Raw genomic sequence first — 20,507 nt, 5'->3', positions numbered from 1 at the left:
TACAATTGCATATGGCATTCTTGAAAATGCATTCGGTGGATATCTTTGTTGGCCGAAGACACAATCCTAAAGTGCATGAACGTGTTCGCTAAAACTTTGTTGAGGGGTATGGAGAGTAGTATCTGTGAGCACCCAATGTCGAGGACACGACATGGCCTGTAGCAATGCACGGGGTAAGAGGTTGGAAAGGGACGGTAGAGATTATTTGCTTGTGCGCAGGGCCAACCCACTTCTGCAAGGTGATCCTTGCCACAAAGATGAAGTACCTGCCTATGCCTCTAGACTTCACGAAGCTCTTCTTCGCCGTCCCTCCGGAGTTCAAGCTGAAGACGAACACCAGCTGCACATGGAGGGTGACGGTCCAGCTGATGAACGGCAGGGTCACCCTTGATCAGGGTTGGCCCTCCTTCATCGTTGTTCACCAAATCAGGATCAACTACATGGTCACCTTCAAATTGTGAACTCCCGACACCCTGAAGTTGATCGTCCTCAATGAGGATGGCATTGAAGTGTTGACCATGTGCAAGAAGCATGACGACGCCTTCGCCGAGCTCTTTATTGTCTGATTGCTTCGTGTTCAGAGTTAAACTGGTTTCTCCTTTTTTAAGACTATGTCATGCTTTGTTTAAGACGACATCTTTAAGATTCGTACTAGGTTAATCTGGTTTCTATGCTATCTATTTTGTATGTCTCTAGTTTGTTCTGGTTGCTAGTGTATTGATAACCTCACCACCTCCACGAGAAGGTTACCAGACAATATGTGTTGCATGTAATCAAACATCCTGACTTGTGTTTCCGCCTAAAGAAGCCCGCAACCAATCAACCTACTTTCTGTTTTGCCACAGCAAGACTAGATGGTATACATGCAACCAAACAACATGCCTATGATGATTTTTAGGCTGTTTTTCCTCAATCAGGCCCAACTGAGACAAGCATACAATGCAGGCAAAAAAGATGTGAGCAACTAAAGACATCCCAAGATCCCTGGCAGGCGCGCCTCCCTTAACCTCTCGGTGCTCCAACACACTACAATTTCATAGTGGTGTGGAACTGACGCAACAGCCAACGGGGCGATGGGTCGGAGATCTGACAACGAGAGCTTGACTGATTTGGTTTAGTGTTGGGGTGTACTAATGTGAACTTCTCGTGCACACGCACACACACACGCACACACACGCACGCACGCACACACACACACACACCGAGAGATAGACAAAAAGAACGTGGTGTGTGTGTGTGTCTAAGAGAGATATGGGGGCGGCCAAAAAATCATCACGCCAGCCCGAGCAACCCCACGACCAGAATCCGTGACGTGCCCTGTTGCTCGGTCCCCAGCCCCCCAGTGTCGCGGACGCCTCCCACATCAACGGCATCCCTATGGGGTCCCCAAGCCGATGCGCGATCCGCGGACGCCTCCCACACCGACGGCATCCCCGTGGGGTCCCCAAGCCGATGCGCGATCCGGCGCGGCGGGAGGGGTTGGTGTCGGTGTCAAAACCGGCGGATCTCGGGTAGGGGGTCCCGAACTGTGCATCTAGGATCGATGGTAACAGGAGACGGGGACACAATGTTTACCCAGGTTCGGGCCCTCTCTATGGAGGTAATACCCTACTTCCTTCTTAATTGATCTTGATGAATATGAGTATTACAAGAGTTGATCTACCACGAGATCGTAATGACTAAACCCTAAAAGTCTAGTCTGGCTATGATTATTCAGGTCTATCTACGGACCTAGCCCTCCGGTTTATATAGACACGGGAGGGATCTCGGGTTACACAAGGTCGATTACAGAGAAAGGAATATTCATAGTTGATCGCCAAGCTTGCCTTCCACGCCAAGAAGAGTCCCATCCGGACACGGGTAAAGGCTTCGGTCTTCGTATCTTCACGACCCATTAGTCCAGCCCATATCAATAGGTCGGATGCCCGAGGACCCCTTAGTCCAAGACTCCCTCAGTAGCCCCTGAACCAGGCTTCAATGACGATGTGTCCGGCGCGAAGATTGTCTTCGGCATTGCAAGGCGGGTTCCACTTCCCGAATACTCCAAGATAGTCTTCGAAGGTGTCCAGATCTGCAACACAAGTACCACACACAACCGCAGGGAATATAATATTTCACGAGTCCCATCTGCTGACAACTTTTTGCAAGATGACATCACGTCTGTTCGGTCACTATATCGAACCGTTTTTGTTCGCCGTTCCACGCTTCGAGATGCGGTTTCCATTGGCACGTCTTGTCAAAGCAGAGATCGTGTCCCCTTATTGCGAGATTTTCATCAATGCGGGCGTGGTTAACCCAACCATGCCATTTACACAGCCCTTGGGAATAGGCGAGTTTTATGGCGAGTGGGGACGCGTTCGATATTCACTGCCTTTATAAGGGGATAAGGATTCCCCCTTCTTCTCCCACGCCTTCTCTCTTCCTCTGCCCTTCCACTCTTGAGCTCCAGCGCCCAAGTTCCTATCTTCTCCCACTCGAGCAAGCACTCAACCATGTCTGGATCCGAAGGTCAAGGCAAGTGGATGGTCTCCTCCATCAAGGAGAAGGACATTATTGAGCTTCAGGCGGTCGGGTACCTGGCGAAGGAAATCGCCCACCATCTTCCATCCCAGGGGCAAGTTGTCCCCACACCGAAGCCCAACGAGAGGGTGGTATTCATCCCTCATTTCCTTCGCGGGCTAGGGTTTCCACTCCACCCTTTCGTCCGCGGGCTGATGTACTGTTACGGGATAGACTTCCATGATCTATCCCCGAACTCTTTCCATAACATATCGGTGTTTATCGTCGTGTGTGAGGCCTTCCTCCGCATCCAACCCCACTTCGGGCTGTGGCTCAAGGTCTTCAACGTGAATCCGAAGGTGGTGGATGGCCAGCACGTGGAGTGCGGAGGCGCCATGGTGAGTAAGCTGACCAATGTCTCCTGGCCGAAAGGCACTTTCGTGGAGACTCTCAAGGAATGGCAGAAACAATGGTTCTACATCACAGAACCCCGCGACGCCAACTGATACGTCTCCAACGTATCTATAATTTTTGATTGCTCCATGCTATTATATTATCTATTTTGGATGTCAATGCGCTTTATTTTACACTTTCATATCATTTTTGGGACTAACTACTAACCGGAGGCCCAGCCCAAATTGCTGTTTTTTGCCTATTTTAGGGTTTCGAAGAAAAGGAATATCAAACGGAGTCCAAACGGAATGAAACCTTCGGGAACGTGATTTTCTCAACAAACGTGATCCAGGAGACTTGGAGTGTGCGTCAAGAAACAAAGGAGGAAGGCACGAGGCAGGGGGTGCGCCCTCCACCCTCGTGGGCCCTTCGTTGCTCCACCGACGTACTTCTTCCTCCTATATGTATGCACGTACCCCCCAAACATCCAGGAGCACCACGAAAACCTAATTCCACCGCCGCAACCTTCTGTACCTGAGAGATCCCATCTCGGGGCCTTTTCCGGAGCTCCGCCGGAGGGGGCATTGATCACGGAGGGCCTCTACATCAACTCCATGGCCTCTCCGGTGATGTGTAAGTAGTTTACTTCAAATCTATGGGTCCATAGTTATGAGCTAGATGGCTTCTTCTCTCTCTTTGGATCTCAATACAAAGTTCTCCTCGATCTTCTTGGAGATCTATTCGATGTAATCTTCTTTTGTGGTGTGTTTGTCGAGATCCGATAAATTGTGGGTTTATGATCCAGTTTATCTATGAACAATATTTGAATCTCCTCTGAATTCTTTTATGTATGATTGGTTTATCTTTGCAAGTCTCTTCGAATTATCAGTTTGGTTTGGCCTACTAGATTGATCTTTCTTGCAATGGGAGAAGTGCTTAGCTTTGGGTTCAATCTTGCGGTGCTCGATCCCAGTGACAGAAAGGGAACCGACACGTATTGTATTGTTGCCATCGAGGATAAAAATATGGGGTTTATATCATATTGCATGAGTTTATCCCTCTACATCATGTCATCTTCCTTAATGCATTACTCTGTTCTTATGAACTTAATACTCTAGATGCATGCTGGATAGCAGTCGATGTGTGGAGTAATAGTAGTAGATGCAGAATCGTTTCGGTCTACTTGTCGCGTACGTGATGCCTATATACATGATCATACCTAGATATTCTCATAATTATTCGCTTTTCTATCAATTGCTCGACAGTAATTTGTTTACCCACTGTAATACTTATGCTCTTGAGAGAAGTCACTAGTGAAACCTATGGCCCCCGGGTCTATCTTCCATCATATTAATCTTCCAATACTTAGTTATTTCCTATGCCGTTTATTTTACTTTGCATCTTTATTTCTCTTTATCATAAAATACCAAAAATATTATCTTATCATATCTATCAGATCTCACTCTTGTAAGTGATCGTGAAGGGCTTGACAGCCCCTTTATCGTGTTGGTTGCAAGGTTCTTATTTGTTTGTGTAGGTGCGTGGGACTTGAGCGTGATCTCCTACTGGATTGATACCTTGGTTCTCAAAAACTGAGGGAAATACTTACGCTACTTTGTTGTATCACCCTTTCCTCTTCAAGGGAAAACCAATGCAGTGCTCAAGAGGTAGCAAGAAGGATTTTTGGCGCCGTTGCCGGGGAGATTCGCACCAAGTCAAGTCAAGATTTGACTCCCAACAACGAGTCATTTCTGACGCCATTACCAAGTCAAAACATACCAAGTACCCATCACAAACTCTTATCCCTCGCATTACATTATTTGACATTTGCCTCTCGTTTTCCTCCCCCCACTTCACCCTTGCCGTTTTATTCGCCCTCTCTGTCCGTTCCCCTTCTCTTTCCCTATTTGTCTCTTTTTGCCCGTTTCTTGTTTGCTTGTGTGTTGGATTGCTTGCTTGTCACGATGGCTTAAGATAATACTAAATTGTGTGACTTTGCCAATACCAACAACAATGATTTTCTTAGCACTCCGATTGCTCCACTTACCGATGCTGAATCTTGTGAAATTAATGTTGCTTTGTTGAATCTTGTCATGAAAGATAAATTCGCCGGTTGTCGTGGAATTGTCACGGCAGATGTCCTAGTGTGAGGACTTAGTCATGAGGCCAACGCCTCTTTGTAGTAGCTTGAGAGGGGTTGAGCGGAATCGAGAGACGCAACACAAGACAAGGATTTAGACAGCTTCGGGCCCCGAGAAACATCATCGGTAATAGCCTACATATTGTTTGTGGCTAGAACTCATTATGCTCATGAGAGAGTTGCCGCATAAGATGTCTCCCCCTTTGTGTCTAGACCTAGAGATTGTTTCTGGCCCTTCTTGGGGTGCCCTGCCCCTCCTTATATATGTTCAAGGTGTTGGGGAACATAGCAGAAATTCAAAATTTTCTACGCATCACCAAGATCAATCTATGGAGTAATCTAGCAACGAGGGGAAAGGGGGGTGCATCTACATACCCTTGTAGATCGCTAAGCGGAAGCGTTCAAGTGAACGGGGTTGATGGAGTTGTACTCGTCGTGATTCAAATCACCGGAGATCCTAGTGCCGAACGGATGGCACCTCCGCGTTCAACACACGTGCAGCCCGGTGACGTCTCCCATGCCTTGATCCAGCAAGGGGAGAGGGAGAGGTTGGGGAAGACTCCGTCCAGCAGCAGCACGACGGCGTGGTGGTGGTGGAGGAGCGTGGCAATCCTGCAGGGATTCGCCAAGCACCGCGGGAGAGGAGGAGGGAGAGAGGCAGGGCTGCGCCATGGAGAGATCAAAACTCATGTGTTGGCAGCCCCAAAGTCCTCAAGTATATATATAGGGGAGAGGGAGGGGGTGCGCCCCCTTTAGGGTTTCCACCCCAAGGGGTGCGGCAGCCCCAAACCCATCTAGGGTGGCGGCTAAGGGGGGAGAGGGGGAAACTTGCCCCCCAAGCTAGGTGGAGGCGCCCCCTCCCCAAACCCTAGGTGCCTTGGGCCCTTGTGGGGGGGCGCACCAGCCCACCTGGGGCTGGTCCCCTCCCATACTTGGCCCATGCAGCCCTCTAGGGCTGGTGGCCCCACTTGGTGGACCACCGAGACCCTCCCGGTGGTCCCGGTACATTATCGATAAAACCCGAAACTTTTCCGACGACCAAAACAGGACTTCCCATATATAATTATTTACCTCCGGACCATTCTGGAACTCCTCGTAACATTCGGGATCTCATCCGGGACTCCGAACAACATTCGGTAACCACATACAAACTTCCTTTATAACCCTAGCGTCATCGAACCTTAAGTGTGTAGACCCTACGGGTTCGGGAGTCATGCAGACATGGCCGAGACAACTCTCCGGTCAATAACCAACAGCGGGATCTGGATACCCATGTTGGCTCCCACATGTTCCACGATGATCTCATCGGATGAACCACGATGTCAAGGACTTAATCAATCCTGTATATAATTCCCTTTGTCTAGCGGTACGATACTTGCCCGAGATTCGATCGTCGGTATCTCGATACCTTGTTCAATCTCGTTACTGGCAAGTCTCTTTACTCGTTCCGTAACACATCATCCCGTGATCAACTCCTTGGTCACATTGTGCACATTATGATGATGTCCTACCGAGTGGGCCCAGAGATACCTCTCCGTTTACACGGAGTGACAAATCCCAGTCTCGATTCGTGCCAACCCAACAGACACTTTCGGAGATACCTGTAGTGATACTTTATAGCCACCCAGTTACCTTGTGATGTTTGGTACACCCAAAGCATTCCTACGGTATCCGGGAGTTGCACAATCTCATGGTCTAAGGAAATGATACGTGACATTAGAAAAGCTTTAGCATACGAACTACATGATCTTTGTGCTAGGCTTAGGATTGGGTCTTGTCCATCACATCATTCTCCTAATTATGTGATCCCATTATCAACGAAATCCAATGTCCATGGTCAGGAAACCATAACCATCTATTGATCAACGAGCTAGTCAACTAGAGGCTTACTAGGGACATGGTGTTGTCTATGTATCGACACATGTATCTGAGTTTCCTATCAATACAATTCCAGCATGGATAATAAATGATTATCATGAATAAGGAAATATAATAATAACCAATTTATTATTGCCTCTAGGGCATATTTCCAACAGTCTCCCACTTGCACTAGAGTCAATAATCTAGTTCACATCACCATGTGATTAACACTCACAGGTCACATCGCCATGTGACCAACATCCAAAGAGTTTACTAGAGTCACTAATCTAGTTCACATCACTATGTGATTAATACTCAATGAGTTCTGGGTTTGATCATGTTATGCTTGTGAGAGAGGGTGTAGTCAATGGGTCTTGCCATATTCAGATCCCTATGTACTTCGCAAAACTTTATGTCATATCGTAGATGCTGCTACCACGTTCCACTTGGAGCTATTGCAAATTGTTGCTCCATTATACGTATCTGGTATCTCTACTCAAAGCTATCCGGATAGGTGTTAATCTTGCATCGACGTAACTCTTTACGTCGAACTCTTTATCACCTCCATGACCGAGAAACATTTCCTTATTCTTCTAAGGATAATTTTGACCGCTATCTGGTGATCCAGTCCTAGATCACCTTTGTAACCTCTTGCCAGACATGTGGCAAGGCACACATCAGGTGCGGTACTCAGCATGGTATACCGTATAGAGCCTATGACAAGAGCATAGGGGACGACCTTCGTCTTTCCTCTTTCTTCTGCTGTGGTCAAGCTTTGAGTCTTACTCAACTTCACACCTTACAACTCAGGTAAGAACCCCTTCTTTGACTGATCTATTTTGAACTCCTTCAAAAACATGTCAAGGTGTGCGTTCTCTGAAAGTATCATCACGCGTTTTGATCTATCTCTATAGATCTTGATGCCCAATATGTAAGCAGCTTTATCCAGGTCTTCCTTTGAAAATCACTCTTCAAACAACCGTTTATGCTTTCCGGAAATTCTACAATATTTTAGATCAACAATATGTCATCCACATATACTTATCAGAAATATTGTAGTGCTCCCACTCACTTTCTTGTAAATACAAGTTTCTAGCAAACATTGTATAAACCTAAAAGCTTAGATCACTCCATCAAAACATATATTCCGATTCCGAGATGCTTGCTCTAGTCCATAGAAGAATTGCTGGAGCCAGCATACCTTTTAGCATCCTTAGGATCGTCAAAACCTTTTATTGTATCACATACAACTTTTCTTACGAAAACTGGTAAGTAAACTTGTTTTGACATCCATCTGTAAGATTTCATAGTCGAAAATACAGCTAATGCTAACATGATTCCGACAGACTTAAGCATCGCTACGGGTGAGAAATTCTCATCGTAGTCAACTCCTTGAACTTGTGAAAAGACTCTTTCCCACAAGTCGAGCTTCATAGACGGCAACATTACCGCCCACGTCCGTCTTCTTCTTAAAGACCCATTTATCTCAATGGCTTGCCGATCATCGGGCAAGTCCACCAAAGTTCATACTTTGCTCTGATATATGGATCCTATCTCGGATTTCATGGCTTCTAACCATTTGTTGGAATACGGGCCCACCATCGCTTCTCCATAGTTCGTAGGTTCATTGTTGTCCAACAACATGATATTTAAGACAGGATTACCGTACCACTCAGGAGTAGTACATATCCTTGTCGACCAACGAGGTTCGATAGCAACTTGATCTGAAGCTTCATGATCACTATCATTAACTTCCTATTCAACAGACGTAGGTGCCACAGAAAACATCTTTCTGTGTTGCATCACTCTCTGGTTGAAGTAAAGGTTCGACAACCTTATCAAGTTCTATCTTCCTCCCACTCAATTCTTCCGAGAGAAACTCCTTCTCGAGAAAGGACCCGTTCTTAGCGACAAACAATTTGCCCTCGGATCTGAGATAGAAGGTGTACCCAACTGTCACCTTTGGGTATCCTATGAAGATGTGTTTGTCCTCTTTCGGTTCGAGCTTCTCTGGCTGAAGCCTTAAGCATCGCAGCCCCAAACATTAAGAAACGACAACTTTGGTTTCTTGCCAAACCAATGTTCATATGACGTCATCTTAACGGAATTTAGATGGTGTCCTATCTAAAGTGAATGCAGCTGTCTCTAACGCATAACCTCAAAATGAAAACGGTAAATCGGTAAGAGACATCATAGATCGCACCATATCTCATAGTGTTCGATTACGACGTCCGGACACACCATTACCTTGTGGTGTTCCAGGTGGCTTCAACTGTGAAACAATTCCATAATGTCTTAAGTGATTGCCAAACTCATAACTCAGAAAATCCCCTTTTGATCAGATCGGAGGAACATGATCTTATTGTTATGATGATTCTTAACTTCACTCTGAAATCGCTTGAACTTTTCAAACGTTTCAGACTTGTGCTTCATTAAGTAGATATACCTATATCTACCCAAATCGTCAGTGAAGATGAGAAAATAGCGATATCCACCGCACGCTTCAATTCTCATTGGATCACACGCATCAGCATGTATGATTTCCAACAAGTCACTTGCCCGTTTCATTGTACCTGAAAACGGGGTCTTAGTCATCCTGCCCATGAGGCATTGCTCGCATGTGTCAAGCGATTCAAAATCAAGTGACTCCAAACATCCATCGACATGGAGTTTCTTCATGCATCTTATGCCAATATGACCTAAGCGGCAGTGCCACAAGAAAGTGGTACTATCATTATTAACTCTACATCTTTTGGCGTGAACATGTGTATCACCACGATCGAGATTCAATGAACCATTCACATAGGGTGCATGACCATGAAAGGTATCATTCATGTAAACAGAATAACCATTATTCTCTAACTTAAGTGAATGACCGTATTGCAATGAACATGATCTAATCATATTCATGCTCAACGTAGACACCTGATAACATTTATCTAGGTTCAATACTAATCCTGACGGCAGATGGAGCGTGCGATGGTGATCTCATCAACTTTGGAAACACTTCCAACACACATCGTCACCTCGCCCTTAGCCAGTCTCCGTTTAGTCCGTAGCTTTTGCTTCAAGCCACCAATAATAGCAACTGAACCGGTATCCAATACCCAGGTGCTACCAGGAGTACTAATGAGGTACACATTAATAACAAGTATATACTTTGTTGAAGTTGCCAGCCTTCTTATCTACCATGCATTTGGGGTAATTCTGCTACCAGTGACCGTCCCCTTTACAATAGAAGCACTTAGTCTCGGGTTTGGGTTCAACCTTGGGTTCCTTTACTGGAGCGGCAACTAGTTTGCCATCCATGAAGTTTCCCTTCTAGCCCTTGCCCTTCTTGAAACCAGTGGTCTTATTAAACCATCAACACTTGATGCTCCTTCTTGATTTCTACCTTTTGCGGTCTTAAGCACCGCGAACAGCTCCGGGATCAACTCCATCCCTTGCATGTCATAGTTCATCACAAAGATCTAGTAGCTTAGTGATAGTGGCTAGAGAACTCTATCAATCACTATCTTATCTGGAAGTTTAACTCCCACTTGATTTAAGTGATTATAGCACCCAGACATTCTGAGCACATGCTCACTAGCTGAGCTATTCTCCTCCATCTTGTTGGCAAAAGAACTTGTTAGAGGTCTCACACCTCTCAACACGGGCATGAGCCTGAAATCCCAATTTCAGCTCTTGGAACATCGCATATGTTCTATGGCATTCAAAACGTCATTGGAATCCCGATTCTAAGCCGTAAAGTATGGTGCACTAAACTATCAAGTAGTCATCAGGATGTGTCTGTAAGGTGTTCACAACATCCACAGACGACGTTGTAGGGGTTTGCACATCGAGCGGTGCATCAAAGACATAAGTCTTCTGTGTAGAAGTGAGGACACTCCTCGGACTACGGACCTAGTCCGCATCAGTGCTTACAATATCTTTCAACTTGGTCTTTCTCTAGGAACGTATTGAAACAAGGAGCTACAACGTGAGCTATTTATCTACAACATATTTGCAAAGACAATTTAGACTATGTTCATGATAATTGAGTTCATTTAATGAACTCCCACTCAGATAGACATCCCTCTAGTCATCTAGTGAAACATGATCCGAGTCAACCGGGCCGTGTCCGATCATCACGTGAGACGGACTAGTCAACATCGGTGAACATCTTCATGTTGATCGTATCTTCTATACGGCTCATGCTCGACCTTTCGGTCTTTCGTGTTCCGAGGCCATGTTTGTACATGCTAGGCTCGTCAAGTCAACCTAAGTGTTTTTGCTGTGTAAATCTAGCTTACACCCGTTGTATTCAAACGTTAGAATCTATCACACCCGATCATCACGTGGTGCTTTGAAACAACGAACCTTCGCAACGGTGCACAGTTAGGGGGAACACCTTTCTTGAAATTTTAGTGAGGGATCATCTTATTTAAGCTACCATCGTTCTAAGCAAATAATATGTAAAACATGATAAACATCACATGCAATCAAATAGTGACATGATATGGCCAATATCATTTTGCTCCTCTCGATCTCCATCTTCGGGGCTCCATGATCATCGTTGTCACCGTCATGACACCATGATCTCCATCATCATGATCTCCATCATCGTGTCTTCTTGAAGTTGTCTCGTCATCTATTACTTCTACTACTATGGCTAACGCTTTAGCAATAAAGTAAAGTAATTACATGACGTTTATGTTGACACGCAGGTCATAAATAAATAAAGACAACTCTTATGGCTCCTACCAGTTGTCATACTCATCGACATGCAAGTCGTGATTCCTATTACAAGAACATGATCAATCTCATACATCACATATATCATTCATCACATCCTTTTGGCCATATCACATCACAAGGCATATGCTGCAAAAACAAGTTAGACGTCCTCTAATTGTTGTTGCAAGTTTTTACGTGGCTGCTATAGGTTTCTAGCAAGAACGTTTCTTACCTACGCCAAAACCACAACGTGATATGCCAATTTCTATTTACCCTTCATAAGTACCCTTTTCATCGAATCCGATCCGACTAAAGTGGGAGAGACAGACACCCGCTAGCCACCTTATGCAACTAGTGCATGTTAGTCGGTGGAACCAGTCTCACGTAAGAGTACGTGTAAGGTCGGTCCGGGCCGCTTCATCCCACGATGCCGCCGAATCAAGATAAGACTAGTAACGGCAAGTAAATTGACAATATCGACGCCCACAACTGCGTTGTGTTCTACTCGTGCATAGAAACTACGCATAGACCTAGCTCATGATGCCACTGTTGGGGAACGTAGCAGAAATTCAAAATTTTCTACGCATCACCAAGATCAATCTATGGAGTAATCTAGCAACGAGGGGAAAGGGGAGTGCATCTACATACCCTTGTAGATCGCTAAGCGGAAGCGTTCAAGTGAACGGGGTTGATGGAGTCGTACTCGTCGTGATTCAAATCACCGGAGATCCTAGTGCCGAACGGACGGCACCTCCGCGTTCAACACACGTGCAGCCCGGTGACGTCTCCCATGCCTTGATCCAGCAAGGGGAGAGGGAGAGGTTGGGGAAGAATCCGTCCAGCAGCAGCACGACGGCGTGGTGGTGGTGGAGGAGCGTGGCAATCCTGCAGGGCTTCGCCAAGCACCGCGGGAGAGGAGGAGGGAGAGAGGCAGGGCTGCGCCATGGAGAGATCAAAACTCATGTGTTGGCAGCCCCAAAGTCCTCAAGTATATATATAGGGGAGAGGGAGGGGGTGCGCCCCCTTTAGGGTTTCCACCCCAAGGGGTGCGGCAACCCCAAACCCATCTAGGGTGGCGGCTAAGGGGGGAGAGGGGGAAACTTGCCCCCCAAGCAAGGTGGAGGCGCCCCCTCCCCAAACCCTAGGCGCCTTGGGCCCTTGTGGGGGGGCGCACCAGCCCACCTGGGGCTGGTCCCCTCCCACACTTGGCCCATGCAGCCCTCCGGGGCTGGTGGCCCCACTTGGTGGACCACCGGGACCCTCCCGGTGGTCCCGGTACATTACCGATAAAACCCGAAACTTTTCCGGCGACCAAAACAGGACTTCCCATATATAATTCTTTACCTCCGGACCATTCCGGAACTCCTCGTAACATCCGGGATCTCATCCGGGACTCCGAACAACATTCGGTAACCACATACAAACTTCCTTTATAACCCTAGCGTCATCGAACCTTAAGTGTGTAGACCCTACGGGTTCGGGAGTCATGCAGACATGGCCGAGACAACTCTCCGGTCAATAACCAACAGCAGGATCTAGATACCCATGTTGGCTCCCACATGTTCCACGATGATCTCATCGGATGAACCACGATGTCAAGGACTTAATCAATCTCGTATACAATTCCCTTTGTCTAGCGGTACGATACTTGCCCGAGATTCGATCGTCGGTATCCCGATACCTTGTTCAATCTCGTTACTGGCAAGTCTCTTTACTCGTTCCGTAACACATCATCCCGTGATCAACTCCTTGGTCACATTGTGCACATTATGATGATGTCCTACCGAGTGGGCCCAGAGATACCTCTCCGTTTACACGGAGTGACAAATCCCAGTCTCGATTCGTGCCAACCCAACAGACACTTTCGGAGATACCTGTAGTGAACCTTTATAGCCACCCAGTTACGTTGTGACGTTTGGTACACCCAAAGCATTCCTACGGTATCCGGGAGTTGCACAATCTCATGGTCTAAGGAAATGATACTTGACATTAGAAAAGCTTTAGCATACGAACTACACGATCTTTGTGCTAGGCTTAGGATTGGGTCTTGTCCATCACATCATTCTCCTAATGATGTGATCCCGTTATCAATGACATCCAATGTCCATGGTCAGGAAACCGTAACCATCTATTGATCAACGAGCTAGTCAACTAGAGGCTTACTACGGACATGGTGTTGTCTATGTATCCACACATGTATCTGAGTTTCCTATCAATACAATTCTAGCATGGATAATAAACGATTATCATGAACAAGGAAATATAATAATAACCAATTTATTATTGCCTCTAGGGCATATTTCCAACACAAGGGGCGGGTTACATGTAGAGTCCAACTCGGATTAAGACTTAAACTATTCTAACTTCTCTTCATGGGCTTCTTAACGTCTTGGGCTTCATAACATCTTGGGCTTCATAACGTCTCGGGCTTCATAACCCGAGGCAACTCTATCTGCCAGGTTATGACTTCCTGCCGGTTTATGATTGTCTGCCGGTTTATGATGGTCTGCCGGTTTATGACTTCCTGCTGGTTTATGATTGTCTGCCGAGTTATCATCTGACTTAACTCCTGCCGGGTTTATCATCTGACTTAACTGTAGGAAATATGCCCTAGAGGCAATAATAAAATTATTATTATATTTCCTTGTTCATGATAATTGTCTATTATTCATGCTATAATTGTATTATCCGAAAATCGTAATACATGTGTGAATACATAGACCACAATGTGTCCCTAGTGAGCCTCTAGTTGACTAGCTCGTTGATAAATAGATAGTCATGGTTTCCTGGCTATGGACATGGAGATGTCATTGATAACGGGATCACATCATTAGGAGAATGATGTGATGGACAAGACCCAAACATAAGCATAGCACAAAAATCGTGTAGTTCGTTTGCTGTAGCTTTTCTGGATGTCAAGTATCATTTCCTTAGACCATGAGATTGTGCAACTCCTGGATACCATAGGAGTTCCTTGGGTGTGCCAAACGTCACAACGTAACTGGGTGACTATAAAGGTACATTACAGGTATCTCCAAAAGTGTCTGTTGGGTTGGCACGAATCGAGACTGGGATTTGTCACTCTGTATGACGGAGAGGTATCTCTGGGCCCACTCGGTAATGCATCATCATAATGAGCTCAATGTGATCAAGTGCTTGATCACGGGATCATGCATTACGGTACGAGTAAAGTGACTTGCCGGTAACGAGACTGAACAAGGTATTGGGATACCGACGATCGAGTCTCGGGCAAGTAACGTACCGATTGACAAAGGGAATTGAGTATGGGATTGATTAGGTCCTCGACATCGTGGTTCATCCGATGAGATCATCGAGGAGCATGTGGGATCCAACATGGGTATCCAGATCCCGCTGTTGGTTATTGACCAGAGAATCGTCTCGGTCATGTCTGCTTGTCTCCCGAACCCGTAGGGTCTACACACTTAAGGTTCGGTGACGCTAGGGTTGTATAGATATGAGTATGCAGTAATCCGAAAGTTGTTCAGAGTCCCGGATGAGATCCTGGACGTCACGAGGAGTTCCGGAATTGTCCGGAGGTGAAGAATTATATATAGGAAGTGTAGTTTCGGCCATCGGGAAAGTTTCGGGGTCACCGGTATTGTACCGGGACCACTGGATGGGTCCCGGGGGTCCACCGGGTGGGGCCACCCATCTCGGAGGGCCCCATGGGCTGAAGTGGGGAGGGGAACCAGCCCATAGTTGGCTGGTGCGCCCCCCCCCTTGGGCCCCCCATGCGCCTAGGGTTGGGAACCCTAGGGGAGGGGGCGCCTCCACTTGCCTTGGGGGGTACTCCACCCCCTTGGCCGCCGCCCCCCTTAGGAGATCCTATCTATCTTGTGATCATTCACTATTCTTGGTGATGAGTGCATGTATTTCATTCTTATCATTTTAAGCTCTCCACCAAGATGTATGTGACATGGAAGAGTAACCCATGACTCTAACTCTTTGTGCATTTGCAGTCCAAAGCAAATTTTAAATATGCACAAATTTAGGGGGAGCTCTTACTTATCACATACTTCTCAAAGCGACGATATATTTCATGCTTATTATCATTTGTCGAAGCTTTGATCTATATGTTGTCATCAATTACCAAAAAGGGGGAGATTGAAAGTGCAACTATCCCTAGGTGGTTTTGGTAATTCATAACAACATATAGCTCATTGAGCTAATGCTATTCCAAGGTGATTATTTCAGGAAAGCTCAATGATTGGCATGGCATGGATGGTGAAAGTGGAACCCTCAAAATGCTAAGGACAAAGGATTGGCTCAAGCTCAAAAAGCTCAAGACTCTTCATTTTATATTTTAGTGATCCAAGATCACATTGAGTCCATAGGAAAAGCCAATACTATCAAGGAGGGATGAGGTGTTGCTTAATGAGCATCTTGCTTCATGTGCTTAATGATATGCTCCAAAATCCTCAGCTACTTTCCCATATCCACAAATGACCTAAACCCTAAGCCAAACTCGGTCCTACCGATTCTTTCTATCCGGCGCCACCGAGTTTCATTTGTCATAAGCCACTGCCAAACCCTAGCAATTCGGTCCTACCGATAGGGATCTCGGTCTCACCGAGATGGGATTGCAAAATCTCTGTTTCCCTTTCGTAACTTTTCGGTCGCACCGAAAGAGCGAATCGGTCCCACCGAGATTGCAATGTAAACTCTTTGTTTCCTTTTTGTAACTTTTCGGTCTCACTGAAAGAGCAAATTGGTCCCACCGAGTTCACCTGACCAACTCTCTGGTTAGCTTATTACCAAACTCGGTCTCACCGAGTTTGTGTAATCGGTCTCACCGAGATTACATTATGCCCAAACCCTAACAGAATCGGTCCTACCGAGTTGCATGTAGGTCCCACCGAAATCTCTAACGGTCACTAGGTTTACTATTTCGGTCCGACCGAGTTTTCTGATTCGGTCCCACCGAGATTGGTAAATTGTGTGTGACGGTTGGATTTTGTGTGGAGGCTATATATACCCCTCCACCTCCTCTTCATTCGTTAAGAGAGCTATCAGAACACACACACAATTCCAACTCACATGTTCTGAGAGAGAACCACCTACTCATGTGTTGAGGCCAAGATATTCCATTCCTACCATATGAATCTTGATCTCTAGCCTTCCCCAAGTTGTTTTCCACTCAAACCTTCTTTCCATCAGATCCAAATCCTATGAGAGAGAGTTGAGTGTTGGGGAGACTATCATTTGAAGAACAAGAGCAAGGAGTTCATTACCTACACACCATTTGTTACTTCTTGGAGAGTGGTGTCTCCTAGATTGGCTAGGTGTCACTTGGGAGCCTCCGACAAGATTGTGGAGTTGAACCAAGGAGTTTGTAAGGGCAAGGAGATCGCCTACTTCGTGAAGATCTACCGCTAGTGAGGCAAGTCCTTCGTGGGCGATGGCCATGGTGGGATAGACAAGGTTGCTTCTTCGTGGACCCTTCGTGGGTTGAGCCCTCCGTGGACTCGCGTGACCGTTACCCTTCGTGGGTTGAAGTCTCCATCAACGTGGATGTAGGATAGCACCACCTATCCGAACCACGGGAAAAACATCTGTGTCTCCAATAGCGTTTGAACTCTCCAAACCCTTCCCTTTATATTCTTGCAAGTTGCATGCTTTACTTTCCGCTGCCAATATACTCTTTGCATGCTTTCTTGAATTGTGTGATGATTGCATGACTTGTCCTAAGATAGCTAAAATCTGCCAAGAACTAAAATTGGGAAAAGGTTAAGTTTTTATTTGGTCAAGTAGTCTAATCACCCCCCTCTAGACATACTTCCGATCCTACACACCTCAAGCCTTGGCGCCTCCCTCTCCCTCTCGTAGAAGCTCGGCGAAGCCCTGCTGCGTTCACTGCTGCATCCACCACCACGCCGTCGTGCTACTGGATCTTCATCAACCTCTGCTTCCCCCTTGCTGGATCAAGAAGGAGGAGACGTCATCCGCTCCGTACGTGTGTTGAACGCAGAGGTGCCGTCCATTCGGCGCTTGGTCATCGGTGATTTGGATCACGGCGAGTACGACTCCATCATCCCCGTTCTCTTGAACGCTTCCGCACGCGATCTACAAGGGTATGTAGATGCACTCTCCTCTCATTGCTAGTTGACTCCATAGATTGATCTTGGTGAAATGTAGGAAAAAAATTTGTTTTCTGCAACGTTCCCCAACAGTGGCATCATGAGCTAGGTCTATGCGTAGTTACTATGCACGAGTAGAACACAAAGTAGTTGTGGGCGTCGATATTGTCAATTTGCTTGCCGTTACTAGTCTTATCTTGATTCGGCGGCATCGTGGGATGAAGCGGCCCGGACCAACCTTACACGTACGCTTACATGAGACCGGTTCCACCGACTGACGTGCACTAGTTGCATAAGGTGGCTGGCGGGTGTCTGTCTCTCCCACTTTAGTCGGATCGGATTCGATGAACAGGGTCCTTATGAAGGCTAAATAGAAATTGGCAATTCACGTTGTGGTTTTGGCGTAGGTAAGAAACGTTCTTGCTAGAAACCTATAGCAGCCACGTAAAAACTTGCAACAACAATTAGAGGACGTCTAACTTGTTTTTGCAGCAAGTGTTTTGTGATGTGATATGGCCAAAGGTTGTGATGAATGATGAATGATATATGTGATGTATGAGATTGATCATGTTCTTGTAATAGGAATCACGACTTGCATGTCGATGAGTATGACAACTGGCAGGAGCCATAGGAGTTGTCTTTATTTATTTATGACCTGCGTGTCAACATAAACGTCATGTAATTACTTTACTTTATTGCTAAAGCGTTAGCCATAGTAGTAGAAGTAATAGTTGGCGAGCAACTTCATGGAGACACGATGATAGAGATCATGATGATGGAGATCATGGTGTCATGCCGGTGACAAGATGATCATGGAGCCCCAAGATGGAGATCAAAGGAGCTATATGATATTGGCCATATCATGTCACTATTATTTGATTGCATGTGATGTTTATCATGTTTTTGCATCTTGTTTAATTAGAACGACGGTAGTAAATAAGATGATCCCTCATAATAATTTCAAGAAAGTGTTCCCCCTAACTGTGCGCCGTTGCGACAGTTCGTTGTTTCGAAGCACCACGTGATGATCGGGTGTGATAGATTCCAACGTTCACATACAACGGGTGTAAGACAGATTTACACACGCAATACACTTACGTTGACTTGACGAGCCTAGCATGTACAGACATGGCCTCGGAACACAAAGACCGAAAGGTCGAGCATGAGTTGTATAGAAGATACGATCAACATGAAGATGTTCACCGATGTTGACTAGTCCGTCTCACGTGATGATCGGACACGGCCTAGTCAACTCGGATCATGTTATACTTAGATGACTAGAGGGATGTCTATCTAAGTGGGAGTTCATCGAATAATTTGATTAGATGAACTTAATTATCATGAACTTAGTCTAAAATCTTTACAATATGTCTTGTAGATCAAATGGCCAACGTTGTCCTCAACTTCAACGCGTTCCTAGAGAAAACTAAGCTGAAAGACGATGGCAGCAACTATACGGACTGGGTCCGGAACCTGAGGATCATCCTCATAGCTGCCAAGAAAGATTATGTCCTAGAAGCACCGCTAGGTGACGCACCCGTCCCACAGAACCAAGACGTTATGAACGCTTGGCGGACACGTGCTGATGATTACTCCCTCGTTCAGTGCGGCATGCTTTACAGCTTAGAGCCGGGGCTCCAAAAGCGTTTTGAGCGACACGGAGCATATGAGATGTTCGAAGAGCTGAAAATGGTTTTCCAAGATCATGCCCGGGTCGAGAGATATGAAGTCTCCGACAAGTTCTTCAGCTGTAAGATGGAGGAAAATAGTTCTGTCAGTGAGCACATACTCAAAACGTCTGGGTTGCATAACCGCTTAACTCAGCTGGGAGTTAATCTTCCGGATGATGCGGTCATTGACAGAATCCTTCAGTCGCTTCCACCAAGCTACAAGAGCTTTGTGATGAACTTCAATATGCAGGGGATGGAAAAGACCATTCCTGAAGTATTTGCAATGCTGAAATCAGCAGAGGTAGAAGTCAAAAAGGAACATCAAGTGTTGATGGTGAATAAAACCACTAAGTTCAAGAAAGGCAAGGGGAAGAAGAACTTCAAGAAGGACGGCAAGGGAGTTGCCACGCCCGGTAAGCAAGCTGTCGGGAAGAAGCCAAAGAATGGGCCCAAGCCCGAGACTGAGTGCTTTTATTGCAAGGGAAGTGGTCACTAGAAGCGGAACTACCCAAAATACATAGCAGACAAGAAGGCCGACATCACAAAAGGTATATGTGATATACATGTAATTGATGTGTACCTTACCAGTACTCGTAGTAGCTCCTGGGTATTTGATACCGGTGCGGTTGCTCACATTTGTAACTCAAAGCAGGAGCTGCGGAATAAGCGGAGACTGGCAAAGGACGAGGTGACGATGCGCGTCGGGAATGGTTCCAAGGTCGATGTGATCGTCATCGGCACGCTACCTCTACATTTACCTACGGGATTAGTTTTAAACCTCAATAATTGTTATTTAGTGCCAGCTTTGAGCATGAACATTGTATCAGGATCTCGTTTAATACGAGATGGCTACTCATTTAAATCCGAGAATAATGGTTGTTCTATTTATATGAGAGATATGTTTTATGGTCATGCTCCGATGGTGAATGGTTTATTCTTAATGAATCTCGAGCGTAATGCTACACATATTCATAGTGTGAATACCAAAAGATGTAAGGTTGATAATGATAGTCCCACATACTTGTGGCACTGCCGCCTTGGTCACATAGGTGTCAAACGCATGAAGAAGCTCCATGCAGATGGACTTTTAGAGTCTCTTGATTACGAATCATTTGACACGTGCGAACCATG

The sequence above is a fragment of the Triticum urartu genome, chromosome 7 (assembly GCF_003073215.2).
Source record: "Triticum urartu cultivar G1812 chromosome 7, Tu2.1, whole genome shotgun sequence".
In the NCBI taxonomy this organism is placed as follows: Eukaryota; Viridiplantae; Streptophyta; class Magnoliopsida; order Poales; family Poaceae; genus Triticum; species Triticum urartu.
The sequence above is the reverse complement of the archived record's forward strand: the minus strand, read 5'-3'. Positions refer to the sequence as shown.